Raw genomic sequence first — 9,068 nt, 5'->3', positions numbered from 1 at the left:
CTGATTTCATAATCATAGGAGCTGCACCCAGTACAGCCGTAAACACAGCCTATTTTTTTATAATTTGGTCTTTTTTTAAAAAAAAATTATGTTTGATTCCCTGTAAGACTTAAACTTATTTTTGCACCCTGTGAATCGGCGCTAGGACTCATGACGCCGAAGTAACACGTCTCCAAGCCACAAATCTTAATGCCGAGGTGCTTAATGAAGATCTAGCTGAAGTTGACGTGATCGATAACTCAGCACCATGACACATGACGCCGAGGTCGGCGCGACCTCAGACGCGCTGATGACCGACAGACTGGGCGGCCGGTCGAGAAGTGCTGGTGCATCTGTCTGTCTTCCTCCACTCCTCTCTCTCCCCTGGCCGCATGCATCGCATTAACTCCTGCCAGGGACAGCGGAGTGGAGGCTGTGATCGATTTGATTGCGCGGCTGACCAGCTGTACCAGTACCACCTCGAAGACCGGATTTTTAGGCAACCTCACTTCGCGTGTGCAGCAGTAGTAGCATTGTGTAGGAGACTAGAGCACCTACTCCGTCCAAAAGTAATGTGTTTTCAAAGAATAAAAGAATCATGCACTCGTATCTGGACCCTTAGAGTAATACTATTATGCAATCTTAGGGCCTGTTTGGAACGCAGGAATTTCACAGGAATTACACAGGAATTTCACAGGAATCAGTTCAATTTTACAGAAAAAACGCAAGAATAGGAAAAAATTCCCGCATTCCAAACGGACCCTTAGATCTTTTTTTTCCATCTTCAACAACATGTATGTCGTAGGTATTACCACGGCCGTCCATTTTTCATTAGAACAACATTTTTACCATAAATAAACTCTTTTATTTTTTTTAATTTTTTTTATGTCTTAGAGCATCTCCAGGAGCTTGCCAAAATTGACTTGGCAAATCTTGTGATTTGGCAAGTGCCTAAAACATATGGCAAGTGAAAAAAGATAGTATCTCCAATAGTTTGCCATTTGGGCTTGGCAAAATTAAAAAAGTAGGCCCACTTGCAAACCGGATCAACTGTTTTTCACCGTGACTCCTCGCCTGGCCACGCGCCGCGACTCCTCGCCTGGCCGCGCGACCTACTCCGCGCGGGCGTGAAGGGCACCGCCTCCACGGACTGACATCTCTTCCTCCGCCGCGCTGCGTCATCGCTGGTGGCCATCATCGATCTCCTACATCGAGCTAGGCACCCAACATCGCTGCATCATCCACCAAGCTAGGCGCCCATCTCCTCCAAGACCTCAAGGTGATCTTCCCCATCGGTTCAGCAGCTCATAGTTTTGCCGAAGTCTCTTTCTGTTTCTCAATATTGTAGTGGTGGCCATCATCGATATTCATATCTTCAGATTCAGTTTGTCGATATTGTATTGCAACACCTATATGCTTTTGTTTCTTGCAATGTACTGAGGAAAGGTCCCATCCGCCTCCAGGTGATCTAGGTTATTCATATTCCAGAACATTTGTCGGTCAAGAACCATGCCTAGGAAGAGATCCCTTCTTCGAAGACAGTTGGATGATTCATCATCCGATGATGATGATTTTGAGATATTAGCGGCTGCTGTAACTGTGGACACCTTTGCCAATGCGAAAAAAAACACGGTGGCTCTGTCCCAGTTCACAGAGTTCTTTACCGTGATAGAGAAGGCGGCCACGTGAGGATGTTTCAAGATTAATTGGCCGTAAATCCAACATACGGCCCTAAAATATTCCGTCGAAGGTTACTGTTCTTTCACTTCGGATTGACTTGTTGTCTGTGTTTAAATATTAGTCGAGTTGTTAAACTTTAGTTTTGTTTTATTCAGGTACAGGATGTCTAGGGAGCTTTTCTTACGCATAATGAAAGCTGTTGAAGGACATGATGATTACTTTGTGCAGAAAAGGAACGCGGCCAATGTACTTGGTTTGAGTTGCTTCCAAAAAATCACTGCCGCAATGCGTATGCTCAGCTATGGGGTTCCCGTGGATGCGACAGATGAGTGCGTTCGCATTGGCGAAAGTACTGCACTTGAGAGCCTACGGAGGTTTGTTGATGCAGTTGATGAACTGTTTGGAGAAGAGTACCTCAGATATCCCAATGAGGCGGACACAACACGCTTACTTGCAATCAGTGAGCAAAAAGGCTTTCTAGGAATGTTAGGGTCTATAGATTGTATGCATTAGGTGTGGAAGAACTGTCCATACGAAAAATAGGGTCAGTACAAGGGGCACGTGGAGAAGCCCACTATCATTTTGGAGGCTGTTGCCTCGAACGACCTTTGGATATGGCATGCCTTCTTTGGAATGCCCGGGTCTCACAATGACATCAATGTTCTTCATAGGTCTCCTTTGTTTGATAACTTGGCAGAAGGTAGAGCTCCAGAAGTGAACTTTTCGGTTAATGGCCATGATTACACAATGGGCTATTATCTTGCAGATGGCATATACCCCACATGGGCTACTTTAGTCAAGTCGATCACTCTTCCTATGGGGAACAAGAGCCAATATTTTGCCAGAGCGCAGGAAGCAGCGAGGAAGATGATCGAGAGAGCTTTTGGGGTTCTTCAATCTAGGTTTGCCATTGTTCGAGGGCCAGCTCGCATTTGGGACATACAAACATTATCAAAGATCATGAGGGCTTGTGTGATCATGCACAACATGATTGTGGAAGATGAAGGATTTGTGGTTGACCCTAACGAGCGTTTTGATTACGGTGGTGAAAACGTTTACGGTGGTGAAAACATAGAACCTGCTCATGGCCAACCTACTCGTACACTTGATGAATACATTGATGCGCACAGAAGGATCAGAGACAAGGAAACTCATTTGCAGTTGAAAGAAGACCTCATCGAGCACCTGTGGAACATCATCCTGATTTATATTAGTTTATATTCAGATGTAATCTTTTTTTACTTAAATATTCAACAAATCTTTTGATTCACTGCATGGACAGCGATAGATTCTACCGTGAGCAACAGCGCCTGCATGTACTGACGAGCACAACACAGGAGCTAGCACAATACAGCTAGCACGCCATGTACTAATTTAATTCATACTTGAACTGCAACTTAAATAATGATTCTGCTCAACAACTCAACAACTCATATAACTCATATAACAAGACCTTGAACTAAAGGTTTCATAAGTGAACAACTCATATAACAAGACCTTGAACTAAAGGTTTCATAACTAAACTTATATAAGAACTAAACTTAATTTTCACGCTGCCTCTCGACAATCTTCTTCTGCATCGTCTCAAGCCATTCACGCTGGATCGGGTTGAGGGAGGACATGTCCGCTAACATAATTTCTTTTTCCTCTTTGAGTAGCTTCGCTTCTGCTTTTTTTTTCTTCATTTGCCATCCTCTTCTTCTCTAGCTCTAGTGCAGCCTTCTCTAGCTCTAGTGTAGCCATGGACCTCTCCTCTTTGGCCTTCTCCTTTTCCATGTCCAAGACCTCCTTCTTTGCCATCATCTTGTCCAAAGCTTCCATGCAAGCCTCGCCACCTCCACGCCTCAAATTTTCTTTTGCCTTCTTTATCCCTTCTGGCCTTTTCCTTGGTACAGTTTCTTCAGCATCAACTTCTACAACTTGATCATTATTAGTGGCTTCTTCCTCCCTCGGCCTGGACACCTTCTGTTTTTTCTTGATTGCTTGTTTCTCTTTCTCCAGCTCAGCAAGTTCTATCATCTTCACTTTCCACTTGTCTTCCTCCTTCAATATGGTCCAACAATGTAGAAGACCAAAAGTTTTTTTTGTCCTTGTCTAATTCCACATACAACTTTTTTGCTTCGTTAATCTGTACAGGGAAATTGTCAGTTTATATATCATTTACAAATAATCAAAGTAAAAGTAAAAACAACACATGTTACATACCTTGTCTTCGATAGTTAACCCACTTTGATTCCTACGTAGAATGGCCTCATAGGCTGAACAAAACTTGTTCACTTGAAACTGAATTGTCAGCCACCTATGCATAATGGAACTCTCTGTCCTCTCAGCTGTAGTTTTCTTGTGCTTCTCAAAGTAAGCATGAACTCTTCCCCAAAAAGTTGAACGAGATTGATTGGCACCGTTAATGGGATCTTTGCTAACATTCAACCAGCCCGAGCATACAACTTCGTCTTCCTTCCAATGAAAATTCTTTGTCCTCTTGGCTCCCTTTGTATTGCGGCTAGCTTGCACTTCGTCATGAGTATGAGTGTCTTGAGTGAATCCAAAGTTCATGTCGTCCAAACTAGCAACAGTACCATCTTCTCCATTGAGAAGAATGTCCAACAAGAAATTTCCATCTTCTCCATCCATCTTGACTAGTCTACAAAAAAATTGATGACCCACACGGTTAAACACAGTAATTTTACAATACTATTGATGTCAAACATGGTGATTTGTTTTTAACACTATGGCAATAAAATAGCGCATAGGTACATCTGTTGATTGAAAACTGTGTACAAATGAAAATAACGCTACTAGTACTTCACATGACACTATGACAGGTAGCTGTGCAAGTTCACAGAAACACAATGCCTTGATCATCAAAAGTTGTGATATGACAGGTAGCTGTGCAAGTTCACAGAAACACTATAGTTGATGGCATAGTACATAAACAATATAATATGAACCCTACCTTGACTCTCAGGAAGAACATACCTACACCACGCAGCAGCTGTCGAAGCTTCTTTGCTAGGCCGGCGTGCGGCGACTGCGTGACTCCTCGTCTGGGGGTGACTCCTCGTCTGATCGCTGGGAGTCCAGTATACTTGGCCATGCAGCCCGAGGCCCGGTAGCCCGGCCCACGGCCCGCTAATTTGACTCGACACGAGTCCGGCCCGGCACGAGGGTCTCTGGGCCCGGGCTGGCCCGGCATGCAGCTACAGGCCGTGCCTGGGCCATTGCGCAAGCCCGCGGGCTGGCACGGCCCGGCACGGTAATAAGCCGTCGGCCCGAGGTCGGCCCGGCAGCAGCTCCCGGCTCCCGCACGGCCTGCTAGCGGCCAACGGCGCTTTGGCCTCCCGGCCTCCCCCTGCCATATAAGCGCGAGGTAGGCAGGCAGCCGGCGCCCGCGCCCCTCACAAACCCTAAACCTAAATCACTCAATTGACTCCTCTCCTCTCCTGCTCTCCACTCTCTAGTCCACTACGCCGCAGCCGCCACTCGCACTCTCGCCTCGCCGTATGACCGTATCCACTGTGCCGTCGTCGACCCCGACTCCGGTGACCTCAAACCGCCGCTGCCGGCGTGCTCCTCACCCTCTCTACCTCTCCCTTCTCCATCTACCTTTCTTCCCTCTAGATCTCGGTGATTATGTGAGTTTGTTGACCCCGTTTGTCCCTCCTCTGCCGCTCGCCGTCCTTGCTGACCTTGTGTCGTCTTCTCTGGCCGCGGGACCGTCGTCGTCTTCTTCTCCGGCACCGGGCTCCGGTTGCGAAGGTAAGCACCTAACCCTAACCCTAATCGGCTAACCCTAATCCCCATCTTTCTTCTTTTTTTGATGAGATCTCTAACTGATCTATTCCTTCCTCCTTCGCAGGTCGGTAGCCGATGCTTCAAGCTCTAGCTGTGGCATAGAGCGAGGAGCAAGGCGGCCACCCACACCGTTGAGGTACGGTGCTGGAGAGGCGGCCATGGCTGAAGACGATGGCGAGCTTCCGCCTGGCATGGCCCCTGAGGGTGAGAACGACGACGACATCCATGATGACGCTGCTGTGTTGTTCGGTGTCGATCTCGGAGACGGCGACGGTGGTGAAGGGGCGACGGCGTCTGCGAACCCGGTCGGCTCCAACTCCAACGGCTCTGTTCCATCTGTTGCTGCTGCTGGTAATGGTAAGGTTGGTAAGCGTAAATCTCCTGTCTGGGATGATTTTGAAGAGATATTTGAGACTGTGAATGGAGTACAGATTTGCACTAAAGCTAAATGTAAAATGTGTAAGTGAACCTTGTCTGCTAGATCTAGTGCTGGCACTGGTCACTTGAAGAGGCACCAGAACTATTGTAGGCAGAAAACTGATCAACGTGATAGGGTTCAATCTAGGCTATCTTACAATCCTAATGGTTCTGTGCATAACTGGGATTATAAACCTGAGGTAGCTAGAACTGAACTCTACAGATTGATTGCTAGGCTTGATTTGCCTTTGGGTATTGATGATACAGATGCATTTGAGGAGTACATTCAACATGCTCATAACCCTAGGTTTCGTAGGGTGTCTAGACAGTCCACCACTAGAGACCTTCGTGCTCTATTTACTGAACGTCGTAATATGCTTAAGAATCATGTTTTGTCTGGTGCATCATCTGTTGCTTTGACATCTGACATATGGTCTGGAAATGCTAAGGAGGACTACATTAGTGTAGTTGCTCATTATGTGAGTGCAGATTGGGAGCTACAGAAAAAGGTAATTGGCCTCAGGTTGATTGAGGTGAAGCACACTGGTGAGAACATTTCTGAAAAAATTGCTTGTGTGGTTCAGGAATTTGGTATGATTGACAAGATTTATTCTGTTACTCTAGACAATGCTTCCTCCAATGCTAAGGCAATGGAGACTTTGACACCCATGTTTGCATGTTATTTAGGTTCTGATCCAACACCTACTTCATTAGATCCTAATAAGTGTAAATATAATCTTATGCATCAGCGTTGTGCTTGCCATATCATTAATTTAATTGTGAAATCTGGTTTAAAGAGATTTAAAACTTACACAGAGGATTTTAGAACTGCTATTAACTTCTTAAATTCATCTAATCACAGAATTGCCATGTTTAAGAATTATTGCAATGCTCAGGGTGTTAGACCTAGAAAGTTTGGTTTAGATATGGATGTGAGATGGAATGCTACATACCTTTTGCTTAAACACTTGCTACCTTACAAGGAGGTTTTTTCTGTGTTCATTAATGCAAATTTTGGCTGCACATTGTTGACTCCAAGACATTGGCTCATTGCTGCCAAGATATTGGAGTTCCTAGAATTATTTTATGAATCAACATGTGTTCTATTTGGTGTTTACTATCCAACTAGTCCACTAATTCTGCACCATATGCTTGACATTGTTCATCATTTGCATGAAAGTGAAAAAGATCAAAATCTAATGGCTGTTGTCTATCCTATGAAGCTTAAATATCTTAAGTATTGGGAAAATATACCTTTGTTATATTCTATTGCTTTCATTCTTGATCCTAGAGCTAAGTTGAGAGGTTTGTTTAATGTGCTGGTAATACTTAAAGAGAACATTGGTGTTGATTACAATAAATATTATGCTGATGTTAAAACTGAAATTTACAAGTTATTTGCCAAGTATGACAGCAAGTATGGTTCTACAAGGTCTCAAAGGCCTGTACATCCTGCAGTCAACTCAGGTAAGAGGAAACAAGCATGGGGAAGGATCTTTGGCGGCCCTGGATCATCAGCTGTTGTTGGTCATCCTCCCCCTGCCTCTGTCTCCACTTCAACTCAATCTGCTGCCTCTGTTGCTTGTGAGCTCACAACTTATCTGGATAGTGACAATGTCACTGCATATGAGGATGATTTTGATTTGCTTCTCTGGTGGCGTGACCACAAACTAACCTATCATGTTCTTTCTATAATGGCAAGAGATATTATGGCTGTTCCTGTTTCTACTGTCTCTTCAGAATCATGTTTCAGTTTAACAGGAAGGATTATTGAGGAGCGGCGCCGAAGACTTCTGCCTGAACATGTGGAGATGCTTGCTTGCATCAAGGACTAGGAGCTGGGTGATAGAAGACTTCAACATTCTGCTGACAACCAAGAGCTGGCAGAGTCCTTTGAGAATCTGTATCTTGATGTTCCTAAAGATGGATCTAGGCCTCCTTCTGCTAGCACATCTGCAAGTGCTTCTGTTGCTTCTGCTTCTGCTGCTACCTGAGAGCTGAGAGTTGAGAGTTCAGTTTGAGAGAGTTGAGATTGAGACCTGTGAGGCTTGAGAGTTGAGACATAATGCTTGTATCTGGTATTTGTATTGTGAACATTTGAACATTATAAGAGCTGTGCTGCACTCTTTTTCCCTTTTTGGGGTTTCTCACAAGGGTGAGTTTTACCCAAAAAGGTTTTTAATGAGGCAGTATTGCACACAGCTCATTTCTATCTTTAAATCTCTGTCTTTTGTTGTGTTTGAGTCTTGCTGTTAAGTTGTTAAATAGTTAAGTTGTTTTTGTGATTCTGTGAATGACTTGTCAAAATTATGAATATGCTGTTGATTAAGAATCTGATGAGCGGTTTTCTACAATTTGGGTTGTGGGCTGGCACGGCCCGCAAGTTTTGGCCGGGCTGTGCGGGCGGCACGGCCCGAATTTCAGCCCGAGGGGCCGTGCTTGGGCTGTCAACGGGGCACGAGGCCCGGTAAGGCACGGCACGGGGGGCACGGCGTGCCGTGCCGGCCCGACACCAGCGGGCCATGCCTGGCCCGTGCCCGGGCCGTGCCGAGCCGGGCCGGCCCGATGGCCATATATAGAGTCCAGGGGCGCGCGGGGATTTATCGCCGCTACGAGTCCTGGGTCGCGCGGGAACGAGCACATGAAGTGTCCTGGCGCGCGCGGGAGAGGAGGCGGCGGAGGCCAAAATCGCGATGGCAAGTGACTTGGCCGCGCGCAAATATGCGCGTGCGGTGCTGCTCGATGCCAAGTTGCCAAAAAATGCCAAGTCATTTGCCAAACCGTTGGAGGGTCAATTTTCTAGTTTTGCCAAAAAAAAGAAGGATACCAAGTGAATTTGGCAAACTCTTGGAGACGCTCTTATGTTTCCAAATGTTTTGGCATAACAGGCTGTTTGCTTGGGCTACTGCTGCTGCACACGCAAAGTGTGATCGGAATCAGATCCTCTGAAGTTAGCCTCCTGGACTTGTCTCTGCAGTTGATCATCATAGCCGTCCATTTAAGATCCAACCATGAGACTCCAAAACTATTGAACAAACAAATTTAACTGGCCTGCAGCCGGCCCATGTTAGCCCAAGCAAGCGACTTCCCCTGCGCAACTCGTATGGGCGTTCGTTCGTCGTCTCCGCCACCGTTGCTGGTCGCCAGATCGATGCGCCCGTCCTCGCCAGGCCGTCAGCGCGACGCTCGGCAGTTCC

The 9,068-nt window shown here is 46.0% G+C and overlaps 2 pseudogenes; one reads left to right on the top strand and one right to left on the bottom strand.

Moving 5' to 3' along the window:
- The first annotated feature begins 1,488 nt into the window (after nucleotides 1–1,488).
- On the top strand, nucleotides 1,489–2,873 carry LOC136521467 (protein ALP1-like; annotated as a pseudogene).
- Nucleotides 2,874–3,200: 327 nt separating this feature from the next.
- On the bottom strand, nucleotides 3,201–4,293 carry LOC136519914 (glutathione S-transferase T3-like; annotated as a pseudogene).
- Between the last annotated feature and the right edge of the window lie 4,775 nt (nucleotides 4,294–9,068).

The sequence above is a fragment of the Miscanthus floridulus genome, chromosome 18, assembly GCF_019320115.1.
Source record: "Miscanthus floridulus cultivar M001 chromosome 18, ASM1932011v1, whole genome shotgun sequence".
Taxonomy (NCBI): Eukaryota; Viridiplantae; Streptophyta; class Magnoliopsida; order Poales; family Poaceae; genus Miscanthus; species Miscanthus floridulus.
Note: the sequence above shows the minus strand (reverse complement) of the source record. Positions and strands in the feature narration are given on the sequence as shown.